Below are 14,746 nucleotides of genomic sequence, written 5' to 3'. Positions count from 1 at the left end.
GGCTGCGACGGTGGCACGCATTCGTTACCAATGTCAACAACAATGGCGGCCCCATGAAACAAGATGGCGGCCCCCAGGGCAATGTTTACATTTCAATGATTACATTGGTCACAAAACCCTCATGCACCCTCTACTATAATATTCTCTCAAAGCTGTCTGATGGACAATACAAAAAAATGGTGTAATCAATATGGCGTGGTCATCTGTAACATTTACCCCCTTGTCATTACCACTCCTCGTCTATAGAAATGATTTAAATCCCTACCTTGCACAAAATTATTAGATACTGTGACTACAAACTGTAACACAATCATGAATAACTTTACTGTTAATAACACATTTAAAATTAAATCTAATATGCAATCCTTTTGGGGGATATCTTTGCACAACTAGAGCGCAAACATTTATAATCGGGTAACTTTTACTATTTATATTGAAAAAAAGTTACTATGCTACCTTAGCAAGTTACTTGCATGAATAAGCCAATTTTTAAAAATAACTTGCTAAGTTAACATAGTAATTCCTTTAACAATGAGAATAGGTAATCATCGTTACCCAATAAAACATTTTTGACGCTTAAGTCGTGTAAAGAAGCTCTCTACTCGACCCCCTTTCTCAACAACCACTCTACAAAAAAATTATTGCAAATTTGATATTATTTTTAATTGTTTTCAACAGTAGGGTTATTCATGATTGCATAAAAAGATATAGTCACGGTATCTAGTAATTTAGTGCAGGGGTAGGGATTTTAAAACTAAAAAAAAAACCTATTACTTGAAAACTATGGCTCATTTATATTTATTTATTTTATTCAGAACCGTAATTTATTTGTCTCTCAACTGCTTGAACTTGAGTTCTGGGAATGTCTGTATATAACTATAAACACCTAACACTGATAGAAAATTCTTCTTATGTTCTTCTCTATTTCATGAAGGAATTCAAAATGATTAAGCGTATTCCTAGTGCACATTACCCTTAGGTAGGACACGACTAGTCCCATATTTATTGGTGTCCTATTCGTGACCTATCTGTTTCCAAAACTTCCGCGCATGCGCAGAGCTAACTTTCTCGTTGATTTCGTCCAATTGGTTGACCCGCGTCTGGCAACATTAATTCGTGAGCATCTAAGCGTGTTGGTGTGCGAAATTAAACTTTATGGTAGGGAAACTATCCTCGAGCATATTTTGTATTTTTAATGGCCATAGCAAGAAATAATCTTAGGCTAACCTAAAAAAAAATTGGTTGTCTGTAAAGTCGGTTTACGGACGATTGTTTAACGTGACAACGTCATAACAAAACATTGATGAAATGATTCCATACTTTTATGAATAAAATTAAATCATTTGTATTGAATTATCACTATTTTGTATGGATACAAAGAAGGAGTGAAATGAAATCTACAATTTAATTGATAAATTTACTTTTATTTGCACTCATTAATTCAAATATGTTTATTACTTTAACGAAGAGATTATTTTAACTATAACTTTTATACATGTTTGCTATTTAACTTCTTCCAATCTGTGTTAATTCTGTTAAGAATAGGACGATTATAGGAAAAGTAGGAAACGAATGGGAGTGTTTCAAGTTTAATGTGCCTCGAAAAAGTCAAATCGATTGTTGTTCCAATCGAGTGGAAGAGAGATAGATGCGGCGCAAGCGTACGATGAGCGTAAGGGACACAGTGTAACGGGACAATATGCGTTACAGGACACTTTTTCGTGCGTGCAGCCGGCGTTCATCGATTTATTAGGCGTTGTCACGTCAAAAGTTCTCGAGAAAATTATAAAGACAGTTTCAGTTTTGTGCGGTGTTGCTGCTATCTCTAGGATTTTTTTATGTATCAATGGATGCGAAAAGTCCGCTAGGATGCGATGGAACCAGGTTCTAGCCTCGCGCAGGGCACAGTTTATTAAAAATGTTGCCGATATGTTTTCTTACTGGGATTTGGTTTGGACACGTTCTGGAATACGTTGCGCGTGTTATATTATTGTTGTATCCCAACAAGACAGTGCTTATTCGTTAGTTTACCCGAACTTCTTGAAATACCGCCCTTAAACAGTAGTTTCCTTTGCGAAGAAAAGTCTCGGCGCATTTCCGCATCTCTCCTTCCAACGCAGGCCGTAAAAAGTCTTTCTTTTGCGGTATTTCTCACTAGCCACTCTTGGTCGAAGGATACACTAATTTAAGTACGGCGATACGGTTTGTGTACAAAAATGAATAGCTTAATATCCATAAGCGCGTGTCGTCCTATTCTAACTGCAGAACTCCTACTCTCAACGCGCCATTTACAAACCGTTTTAGATTTACTAAAGGTGTCTGGTTACGGAAAACATAAAAATATCAACTTTTAAAGTTCCTACGTTGGTTTAGTCAAATTTTTTCGTAATCAATACGCATTTTTGACAGCAAAAAAAAAAGACTCAATTAGGCGCTTTTTTTTACACAGACGCTTTGAGTAATTAAATATTAGGTACATAGTATTTTAGATGGATAAGGTACGAGGTAGGAACTTTAGTCTTAAATATTGATCTATTAAATGATATGTTCACTGTTTAAAATCCCACACACGCGCTTTACCGACGAAGACTGCGCTACAGTTCGGTGTGTGGCGCGTTGAGCCGAAGAGACGTGTGATACGCAATGCATTATCGCCCTTAACGTCCTCACGCTCGTTCTCAATCCCCATGCTGCTTGTTTCATTTTATTATAATTACAATAATATTTAAGCGTCGTTCTTGTCAATTTATCATGATGGATTCTTTGCATAAAATGTTTCGTCACAACTATTGTCACCAAATATTTTCTAAATTTTATTTACTAGTGGTAAAATGTCACGTAAATGTAAAAATCACTAATACTTGCGTGACATTTTACAGAACAAAATTATGTTAAGTAAATATCAGATGAGAAAAATTTGTGACTAAACACCAAATGTAATAAAAAAAATGAAAGTGAGTCTTTCAGTACTCGCCATATATGTATATCACCTAACCTAGGTAAAGAGCAAAATTCATTTGTTATCATGTTGCAAATTCACTTATAAAACAAAACTCGAACACGAAATTTAACGTAGAATTATTTAAAATAATTCCGAGCGTGATAAATATACGCAAAATGTGTTCTCAACTGCATTTCTGGACGCGAATCACACGTAGAATTAGCACCTGCCAAATCAGCTACGTCGTGTATTGAATCATTTGATTGGAAGACCGAAATTTTAAACGATAGACTGAAACAGCTCCGACAAAAGCGAAAAATACTCCGAAAATTAATGAACCCGGGTTTTTCGACAAATTATGTTATTTTATTAATATTTATAAATAAATAAAATAACGTAAAATTAATACTGCAAAGTTTCCCTCTTTCTTTGTGGAAGTTTGGTTCACGTCATCCACCAAAGATGGCAGGACCGTGATTGTTACACACATCCGTTCCTTGACTACCGTCGCATTTACGAAATCACTCTCACACCGAATGCCGTATAACGAGAGCTTAGATGTTAAAATGCTATCGAGTTGATTTACAGGAATAGCCGTTTAATCAATAGCAATGATAAGAGAACGGAAATATGTAGCAACGAGGGGAAACGACGCTGAAACGGGAAAGAAGAGCGTGGAGGGGGTAGAAGTTGGCGCCGGACTACTGGCTTGCTGGGGAGGTTTGGAAAAAGGAGAGAAGTTATACCTGGCTCTAAAAGAAGTGGGAGGATCACAGCCATCAAACAATGTGAAACAAGGGCGCGGTTAAGGCGGGGTCTCTAACGGTAAACCTGGCTCCGAACTTCCCGATCCCCCCCCCCCCCCCCTTATCCACACCCTTACCAAAACACCCCCTCCCCCGGCCAATGTACATTGTTTCAGCTGCAGCAGGTGGAACACAAACCAAGGGAAAATCTATCTGGATTCGCCCCGTCATCTTCATCGGCGACTTGGGAGATAGAACAGGGGGAGGGGAGAGTATAGGACCTTTACTGCGGCAAATTGGAACAGCGTTGACAAAAAAAAAATATTTCGTGAAGCTTTGGTCCTGGAAGACTTTATCCTGCGGAAGAAACTGAATCCAGGCCGCTGGTAAATTGCTGTGGATAACAGCACAAAATTATATTTAAAAAAAAATCCCGACTGCTCTCTACTTGTATTTAATCAGGAAAAAATAAAGTCTCGACACAAATTGGATAATTCTAATACGAATGTTACGGAATCATTACGTTGTCACTGTTATTTGATTCCACCTTCTCATAGCCTGTTATTTACCCGTGATATTTCATGGTTTTTGGACCAAGACTAAAGTAAAAGACATCTGTTTTATTTTTTATATCACCCCCTCCCCCCAACTCATGCCTTTTTTTCAGGATAAAAACCTCAACCTTTCTAACGAGCCGAACCTCATCCTAACTCCAAGAAATTCCCGGAAATGGTGAGAAAATCATTAGATCCTCCAATAGCTTACAGTCTTTGTCAACCTTTATTTGGAAGCGAGGTTCATTTATACAATTTTTTTTTAATGTTGGAACCATTAAATAAATTGATTTCTATTTTCTAAGTTAAGAGTAGAATTTTAAAACTAGTGACGAAAATAAGTTGACCTGCTAGGATGGGGTGCCAATAATTCGTAAAATAAATAACGCTCTTAAAAACAAATCTTCTGCTCTAAGAAGTACAATATTTTTGGATGATTTTACCACAGTAACAGAATCAGCCTTCTTTTTATAAGAGCATTTTTTTCCCATCACGTGTAGTGCATTTTGTGTACCCCAGAATGACTAGGCGTTTAGAATTCGGGCTGAGGCGCACCTAAGTCCCTATCGAACCTCAAAAAATACACTTAGTTGTTAGTTAGGTTATAAAAACTATTTAAATGTACTGTAAAGTAAAATTGTATTTGTTTTTGATAATGTATTACTAACATTCTATCTATAGGACTTCTAGATAAATCTGTATAATAGTTTCCTGATTTTTCTTGTCTGTAATTCGAGAAATCAAATCAGATATGTTTGATGGACCTCAAAATTAGAACCATTGTGCGTGACGAGAAATTTGTCATAAAGGTGGATGAAAGGAGCAAGCAGCATGGGTGTATTTTGTAGCAATTATGAAAAACTTCCTTGGTAAGAAAAAAAGCAGAAAAAATATTCAGAGCAGTCTTGAGGACTGCCGATAGAAGGGAAAACTTAAAACTATAAACAAAAAGTTGTTATTTTTGGATATCCAAATTAATTTTTGATAAAATTCAGAGATTTTTTCGCAATTTTTACGAAAAAATATTATCACACAACCAATTTGTTTCATCACGTTAGTAAAATAACTCCTAAATTACTATAAAATACGTATTGCATAGTAATTTTAGTTATTAAAAAAATTAATAATTATGTTCTTAATTTTTAGGTTATATTGCTACAAAGACTCCGTTTTCTTCGTTATTCAAACAATGTATCTATATTAAAATATTAATATATTTTATACTCACTTTTTACTGCATACACACATTCGATTCACATATGCACAGCACTGATGTACAGGGACTGAAGACGCGTATTAATAAGATATGTATTGGTATATGTCAACCACTGAATGTGTGTGTATATATACACACACATTCACAGCTGACGTCACGTAACCATGTCAATGACGACTTACAAAAATTTACTCCCTATCCAAACCTTCCTATAGAAGTTTTCATTTCAAAAAAGTTTAAGTTCAAATGATGGTAATGGTATTTCGTGATATTGGATGCAACATGAACATTAAAAAGCACTTCCTGAATATCACCTTGATCGATTCCCAAAAAAATTTGGGGCTGTTAGCAATGAGAAAGTGGAACGCTTCCATCAAGACCCATGAGACAAGAATATGATGGCAGACTACTGACCCGATCAAGAGCAATAAGTCCGAATTCTTGCCTGATTAGAACTTGTTAGTGTTTTATATGATATAATTTATGCTCAAAATAAGTGATTTTAAGTTTTTGTATCCCCAAACTCTATACATATCTTAATGCCATTGCATGGTTTATTGTATAAATAATAAACATAAATAGCTACGGTGGTGTTCAAGATAATATCCAAAATTTGTTAATTAAATTAATTTTTTTAATGTTAAAAAGTTTTAAAAATGATTTGTGGAGAAAAAAGGTAGCTTACAGAGATACCACCTTTCGGTATGAAATCAGTACTCCCAAATTAGTTAAAAACAAGTGTTTTTACCAATACAACAAAAAATTTTTTCCATTGTGATAGAGAAAGTAATTAAGATAGAATACTGACCGTCTGGATTAAATTTGTTTGAACGAAGTTACACAACCACAGCTGTAGCAAAATTATTTAATTGAAATAATGGGGGGCAAAACCATAATTTTTCACAAATTTTTGTGGCGTGTTACTACACCCAATTCAATTAAGCATACTCCATATGGTCTTCTGTCTTAAATAATTTATCTGTTATTTCCAGTAGAAATGCTGTTTGCCTTCAACATCAAAGCCTTGGCAAGCAATAATTGATACCATAAGTCGTTCAGATTTTTTCAACTTATTTTGTGGAGATGTTCTTGCAGCTGAAGTTTTTCGGTCGAATTCGGACTCGTGTTGTGTGATCCAACTGCGAACTGGGTTAGGTTGTGTTTCGTTCTCGCGTGTCCTCCTGATCCAAAAACTAGCCAGCCAACAGCAGCCGCCGACAAACATAATGAAGAAACCCTCTGGGACTTGTGACGGGAACACGAGCTCGGCTCCAATCAGGGAATTGTTTCTCGCTCCCGATGAGGGTTTCAGATAACTGGCCGCTGGAGCCTAATCAACTTTAACCCGCGGACATCTCAGAAACATGCAAGCACTTCCGATACTCGATCAGTAATTACCGCGCCACACAGTGTCTCGTGTCGACGCCGATGATTTAATTATACGTGGAGAGCAAGTCTGTTCTCTTCGCCCGGTGCATGGCCGCAGAAACACTGTCGCGCTGTTCAATTTGTCTTGTAAACGGAACAGAAATATTCATGTAAAAATACAGATACTTGAAAGATTTGAACATTTACATGAAAACAAATTTCTCAATTCAAAATAGTATTCGCAGTAATACTGGGTTTGGATTCTTACCGGGGAATTTTATGGTTTGTGCTGTCCCAGCACGTCCGATAGTTAAAGATTTTTTTTCGTAAAACGTTACGAAATGACTTTCCAGTATTAACGGCACACATAATAAAAATAATATATTAAACAAAGTAAAATAGTTGAACACTCGATTGTCTTGTCCATGTTTTAAAAATATTATACTTGAATGGAAACACCATTTAAATATAAAATTATGCGCCAATTGTCGTAAGAAATATACTCAGTATTATCTCAAAAAACGTATTTCATACATGAAAAAATAATCATTGTCACATGTTGTACAAACTTACAATTTCATTCTTCGTATTACAGTATGTCCATAAAAGAATGTCCATGTTATAAATTTTAATAGTATAAACTGTAAGCATTGTAGTGTGTTGGTTTAAGGTCACAATTAAAGAGTAGCCCAAACAGTGTTAAATATTTTAAAACTAAAACAATTATGCAGTTTAGTAAAAACTATATATGAAAATGTTCTTTATGAAAAATGAAAATTGTATTAAATATCTGATTTAAGGCAGTATCATAATATTATGAATAGTTATCTATCCAATGCAACGAAAACAGTTTATGCTAGGAACTATAATTTTGATTGCTTAGGTTTGGTGTGGAATAAACAAGAAAATGTTTCAGAACAAAATGAGTCAGTAAGAAACCATCTTTGAAATAGGAACTATATTTCAGAGATGGTGAATATTGTAAATAAATAATCAAATGTTGACAAAACAAGTGATATATATTCTACACAACTTTACTGAGTAATACTACGATAACGAGTAAGTAATTTTAACATGCTAATTCATGGATTGTAATAATCCTTATAAAAAGTGAGTCCATGTGCGATTATGCAAAAAAAAAACCTGAAGTTTAATTCGATACTGTGGTTCATGGAACAAGATGATATAGAAGACTATTCTAATAGTGCATTAAACGGTACACAGCTATACAGCCAAGATTAGCTGTGTGACTTAGAAACAAATCTTCAACTTCAAGACGTCCAGAACATCATTTGAGGACCAGTCCACTCCGTATACCAAAGGTAGGAAGGAAGGAAGCGACTTCGCCTTATTATTCCCGAAATCCATCTGCAGTCAAATCCATTGTTAGACCATTTCGCTGAGCTACCAGCTGAAGCCCAGGACCAAGAGTATGATCGTGATTCGTTAAATGTGTTAATTTCTGAATGTATCCGTCCGATACGTCGAGTCTCATTTAAGAAACATCAAGTATTTCTGGTAGATATTACTGTATCCTAAAATATACTGTCTATTATATTTTTACAAATATAATTATTGCACTATTGTCCTGATCTCGAATCTAAGCAAATGCCATGTTAGTTGAATCCATGCCATAATATTTTGTTAACATCTTGTTTGAACAAAATCATTTTAATACTAACTGTTTCCAACTACTTAACTTGGTGAGATCAGTTGAGAGCTGTGCGCAGTCAAGAAAGAGGCGCACTTACCTTGCGCGAGTCTTCTTGTTCAAAACCCATGCTGGACGTAACGGATTACTTACACGAAAGTCCGTCTCGCCAGCAGTTAGCAAGGTTTCTTGCCTCAATGCACAAATAAGTTAAATTATTTTTTTCACTGCGAAGAATGGAACATTTAAATAATTGTAAGCAAAGTCTTCACAGTGAAGTTTCTGGTCACTGAACCAACAGTTAAAGTAGTATTATGTTTGGGTAACTAGTGTGTGGCGTACTAAAGGTTGCCTGCGGACAAACTCGGAAAAGTTCACAGACATAACAACAAGGTTGTCGCCGGCTTCACTTGGTGGCTTGTGGGTCTGGCAGGGCGCGCACCGCACGGGTGGTCGGGTCTCGCAGTCCCCGTCCAGGCACCCGGCTGCTCCCTGTAACAAGTTCTCATTTTTAAAAAGCGACCGTGAAGAACTTCACGTGGTTGGCAGCGTCCTTGAACAAACAGGTGTGTTTCTTTCGCAAGCGACGGTCGGGAAGTGGATACCACTGGTACTGCGTACTGATTTTGAAAAAAGTCAGATCCAGTTAAAGTCTGCTTGACGGAAAGGTAGTCTGGAGAGAGACGAATATCGTGATGAAAATAAGGAAAACAAGCACACGGTAAGGTACCTGACTAACTAAACGCCGCCTACCAGAACATTCGCCTCCCACCAAGGTGACCGGATTTCGATTACCGGCCGGTTCGAACCGGGATTTTCACAAGTGGGAAACGTGGCAGACGTGGCCGAGGCCTGTGGGTTTTCTCGGGGTTCTCCCGTTCCCCCTATCAATTCATTCCGTCGCTGCTCCACATCCATCTCATCCCACATCACGCAGATCTGTCCCTCGGGTATAGCAGCCGGCTCCTGTGAGTGTCGGCCCCATTCCATCCATGCAGACCCTGCCTCAGGTTAAAGAGTAGCCATTTTTATTATATATTTTTTAAGTTCGTTATTTTCGTTAGAGTTTTGATTGCTCACGCTGAATTTCGCACTCATCTATCATAAATAACTAATATTAAATAAAAGTTTTTCTACAGGGTAAAAGAGAGGGAAATTTCCATTTTTTTAAGAAAATTTTAAATTACAAATACATACTGGCAAATTAGTAATACTTGTGGCATTAGCAGGTCATCAGATATAAATATTATTAGAAACTTATATCATGAACCTCGTGATTAAAAATGAATGCGCCCCCGGGTGGGCTCGAACCACCAACCTTTCGGTTAACAGCCGAACGCGCTAGCCGATTGCGCCACGGAGGCTCCGATGCTGTAATAAAGCGATAAGAACGGAATAATATATGTTTACTTATTCATGGTCAAATATATAGAATTTATAGCGGGAAGAGACGCAGTGATTAAAATGAACGGGGTGCGTGGCCGCCACGCGCGTTCGAAGTGAAACTTCACAGACAAGAGGGCTATGGTACTCTAATATTTGAAACACTCGTAGAAATACATTGAATGTGTCTGGTCATGTCTCATTGGAATATAAGAATGAATTAATGAGTTTATAGTAGCTAAAATATGATATACACAACTCTACTGTAAATATCTACACAAGTTGTCACAATTCTCATGCTAACACCGTATCCAACCTTAGAGTTGAGAGTAAAGAGTTGAGGGTAAATATGTAGTTGGGCGGTATTTGCGAAAAAAAATGTTAAGAATCCGAAAATACTTTTATTCTATGCTCTTTAACTTCCTCTTTTCAAAAAAAAGCGGCGGAGGTAATAAATTCCAAATACTTTAGGAGATAACGAATATTTAAATTTCATCATGTATGTAGTTGAGCGGTATTTGCGAAAAAAAATGTTAAAAATCCGAAAATACCTTTATTAGATGCTCTTCAACTTTCTCTTTTCATTAAAAGCGGCGGAGATAAGAAATTCCAAATTCTTTAGGAGATATCGAATTTTTGAATTTCATCACAATTATAGCAGTGCGTTCATGTGGCTTTCACCATTGTTTCTTGTTTACGAGCATCTATTTTTTTATTAGATAATGATGTCACGTGATTGTTCGTGATAGGCCAGAATTCAAATTAATCAATACGTGATTATTTACTTCATTTATTGTTTAAAACGGTGTTTAATTACCGCCTCCAACTTAGGCGAGTTTTTAACGTTTCTAATTTTGAAGTCTTATTTTTTATTGTTGCGCAAGTAATAAGTAACAAAAACATTTTACGTGAATTGTTTCTGTTCATCCTTTGTCCCGGTTTGTTAGGTCAGGTCAGTTACATTATAAATACTTTAAAACTAAAGAACCATTGAAATAATTTCATATTATTTCTAATGTACGCTTAGTTTCAAAGTATTTATAATGTAACTGACCTGACCTAATCGACCATTTTCATTAATTAGGCATTCACAAACACACGGCAAAATAAAAAATGGCGACGGTCGAATGATAAACACAGGTCTTGTATGCAAAATAAGAACGGCAATATCTCCTAAAGTATTTGGAATTTCTTATCTCCGCCGCTTTTAATGAAAAGAGGAAGTTGAAGAGCATCTAATAAAGGTATTTTCGGACTTTTAACATTTTTTTTTCGCAAATACCGCTCAACTACATATGATGAAATTTAAAAATTCGATATCTCCTAAAGTATTTGGAATTTATTACCTCAGCCGCTTTTAATGAAAAGAGGAAGTTGAAGAGCGTCTAATAAAGGTATTTTCGGATTTTTAACATTTTTTTCGCAAATACCGCTCAACTACATATTTACCGTATACTAAATCAGCGCCGTTGCTGCCATCTGTAACTGGCTGTAAAGATTTTTAAAATAAAACTCATTTATTTTAAACTCCGCGCTATTGATCAATATTCGTTTAATACGTTACACACGTTAACTACGCCACCTTCTCACTTCTGTTACTCTATGGTTCTGATATTACTTTACTGACTTTTAAAAAGGTTTCATTCCAAAAAAAAAAGGTGGTAGTCTGATAACGTCATAAGAAAACATTGATGCAAAATTGCATACCTACTCCGGCGAGTACTCAAAGACTCACTCACATTTTTTTTAAAAATTTGTATCAAGAGATTAAGTAAAAATTATTATATAAACAGGTTTGTAAATAAGTTTCAATATCTACACGCTCATACGCTGGTAGAAACTACAAAAAAAATTGTGTAAACTGAAAAATAAATTATGTAAATTATTGTTCGTATTCGTGTATAAAAATTGACTATTTTCACCAGAGCTTTGTTTGCTAGAATTGAATGCGTTTCCACATAAACTCATCCACAAGCTTATCAGGATCTCCTGCAGCCTGGAACGAACTGAACCAGGCAACAAGGCAGTCTGATAACCTAGCTACCTTCATTGGAACACCTACTCAGCATGATTGGCGGATTACCTAATGTAAGAATGTGTGTGTGAATTTGTATGAGTATGGTATATAATATTGGCAACAGATGAGTCTTAACCTTTAATTACATTTCAGCGAGTGTGTATGCCAATCTCGAGTTAAATACAAATAAGTTTTCTTTTTATCTTATATCTTTATATTTTTTGTTTACATTCAATTCTGTTTTATATAATATATTATTTTGCTATGCTTTATTATTTTATATTTAATAAGCAATGTTGATATAGATAAATGTAATGTTTAATGTGGTCAAGTGTAAGAAAAGGCGTGTAGCCTTAACTTTGCCACCAATAAAGACGATAAATAAATAAAACTCAACAGCCAATCAATGCGTGACTTGCAGCTAGGGTAATCGCGCCTTGTCGCGTGTGACATAGTTTCCAGTCGGATGACTCACCGCAGGAGACGAAAGATGGCGGAGCGAGAGAGCGCGAGGAGTTGTGCGCGCGTGTTTTCATATATATTTTATGGTGATCCTCCGCCCGATTTGGGCAAAGCAGAGAGCCGAAGGACAGCTCACTGTCTGTCTTCCCGCGGTTTTTGTGTGTGTTGCAGGTGCATGGCCGGGGTCTCTGTCTTTCTCTCTCCCCCCACTCCAACGACTCGCACTGCCCCGTAACCCCGGAGCACCCGTCGAACATCCATACCTGTTGGGAGAACAGCGCAAGGGGTGACCAAACTCGTCACGCCAGTCCGCGCGCCGCACTCCGGACCGCTAGGTTTGAAAACTACGAATTTAAATTGTGAATACGTAAAAAAAAAAAGTCTTGATTATTTTTTCTAACATATGTTTTCCCCAAAATAGTATGATTTTTTTTTGTGAATAAAAACTTTAGATATATGTTTTTGCTGTGATAAGCTAAATATGTAGGTAAGTGAAAACGTGATGTGTGTAACAAAAATAAAACCGTTGCCGTGTATTCACATAACACGCAAAATTCACGGATTCTTTTGGATAACAATAATTGTTACCTACAGAGAATTCCGTGGAAAGAATTTAGTCAGCAAAATATTACAGCACAGACAAATACAGTGGGTTGACAACGAAGGAACAAATCCAATAAGAACAGAAGAAATAAAAACAGACTAAACATAAACTTTGAAGAACAAAGTGACGAACAGAAAAACTGAACAATGATATTAAACTGATAATATGTATAACAGGGCAAAGCAGTAGGCAAACCCAGCGATGACACTAAACAGGCATTCTAGATAACACAACGACGACAGGACAGACGATAACAGTAGGATTCACATGGCAAAACAGTTTCAGTGTTTGGGAATTGACATATATTCCCGTCTCGTCCAATAGCAGCGCACCGTGGATTTTCACCGAAACCTCTGTCCCATAGTTGCAGACTGGAGGTGCTCTTAGTTTTCTAAATAAATTATACAAATAAGAACGCTTGCGTCATCACTTGCCTGTGACTTACATATACTAACAGTTCTACATTTTATTAGAGAGTTTAATCGTTTTTAATTTGTATATTATAGATTTTACCGCGCGGTGTTCATGACACATATAAAGAATTCATACATCGATCAAGCCCGGTAGCGTTCTAGAGACCTTGGTGCGGCAACACTGCGGGTAGGCATAGTAGAATTAGGCTTAAAACTATTACTAAATAGGTCAAATAATAAAAAGACAAACACTGGTGATAAATTTTTTCAAAAATCATCCAAAAACTATCAAAAACAGCTTTAATTTTTTTACGTATATCATAAACAAAGTGAACCCTAGCAATATTTTCAGGGCGCACTGACCGGTATATACTGTTGCGAGCGGGAAAAACGGGTTCTGAAGGATAGCTCAATTAATTTTATATAAGTTTATTTATTACTAATATTTATGTTAATAACTAAATCACCACGCTTAATGTCTGTTCACAAATCACTGAGTATCTGTCCAGTCCACAGTTCACACTCCTTACTGGAGCTAGGCTCAACAGTGGTTCGCACCTGTCCACACACACAGTCTCGCGCCACTCAGTCGCACTCGCGCGGTCCCGTCACTCCGCGTCGCGTCGCTCGCAAAAGGAGGGTGGGGGTGTGTGTCTCTCGTCCTCCTCGCCGAACTCGCAATTAACTCCACTCGCCCTGTGGGAACTCTCGGCACCCTCACCGAGGCCGGCGTCGCCGCTTTTATACCCGTTGCCCATCTTTCAGGAATGTATTGGAGGGGTTGTGACGTGTCGTGTCATTGCGGCCCGACCCAACGCCCGAAGCATCCAGAACAGCGGAGCTTATTCACGCCACTCCACGCGGTGGCCTCAGTAAGCCCGCGGAAGAAAGGCGTGGGGACAGGAGGGTGGTGAGGCTGGACCACCCTAATCCCCGAAGGTATGCGCGCGTGACGTCAGTGGCCGTGCGGTGCCTCCAGGCCGCTCAGATACTTGGCGCGCGTCGCGGCCTTGCCTCCCACGTTCGTAACAATATATTAAGAATTCAGTCCCTAATTTATTTCTATACATACTTACCTTTTGTTTGCATAGTGTTTAGTTATGATTGCACGCGCCTCTAGTTACAACAATCCAATTGGAGATAAAAAAAAATATGAGACGGGACTTACCGTCCATGTGCCCAGACCCCGACCAACTCTTCTTCCGCACAGCTCTATTATCCTACTGAACCACGCATGTCTGATACCTGGATTTTCCCTGTGTCTATGCAGGGTTTACCTGGGCCCTACTTAACTAGTTTTAGCCTAATTTAAGATAGGGAATTATTCATAGCATTCAATCGCGTCCATGACTTTCCAATCCCCGAACAAAGCACACAATGCATGCGACCCT

At 37.3% G+C, this 14,746-nt stretch overlaps 1 non-coding gene across 1 annotated transcript; it reads right to left on the bottom strand.

Moving 5' to 3' along the window:
* Positions 1–9,766: 9,766 nt before the first annotated feature.
* Positions 9,767–9,840, bottom strand: Trnan-guu (transfer RNA asparagine (anticodon GUU)). The gene has a single exon. It is a non-coding gene; the product is annotated as a tRNA-Asn (tRNA).
* Between the last annotated feature and the right edge of the window lie 4,906 nt (positions 9,841–14,746).

The sequence above is a fragment of the Bacillus rossius genome, chromosome 14 (assembly GCF_032445375.1).
Source record: "Bacillus rossius redtenbacheri isolate Brsri chromosome 14, Brsri_v3, whole genome shotgun sequence".
NCBI classification, from domain to species: domain Eukaryota; kingdom Metazoa; phylum Arthropoda; class Insecta; order Phasmatodea; family Bacillidae; genus Bacillus; species Bacillus rossius.
Note: the sequence above shows the minus strand (reverse complement) of the source record. Positions and strands in the feature narration are given on the sequence as shown.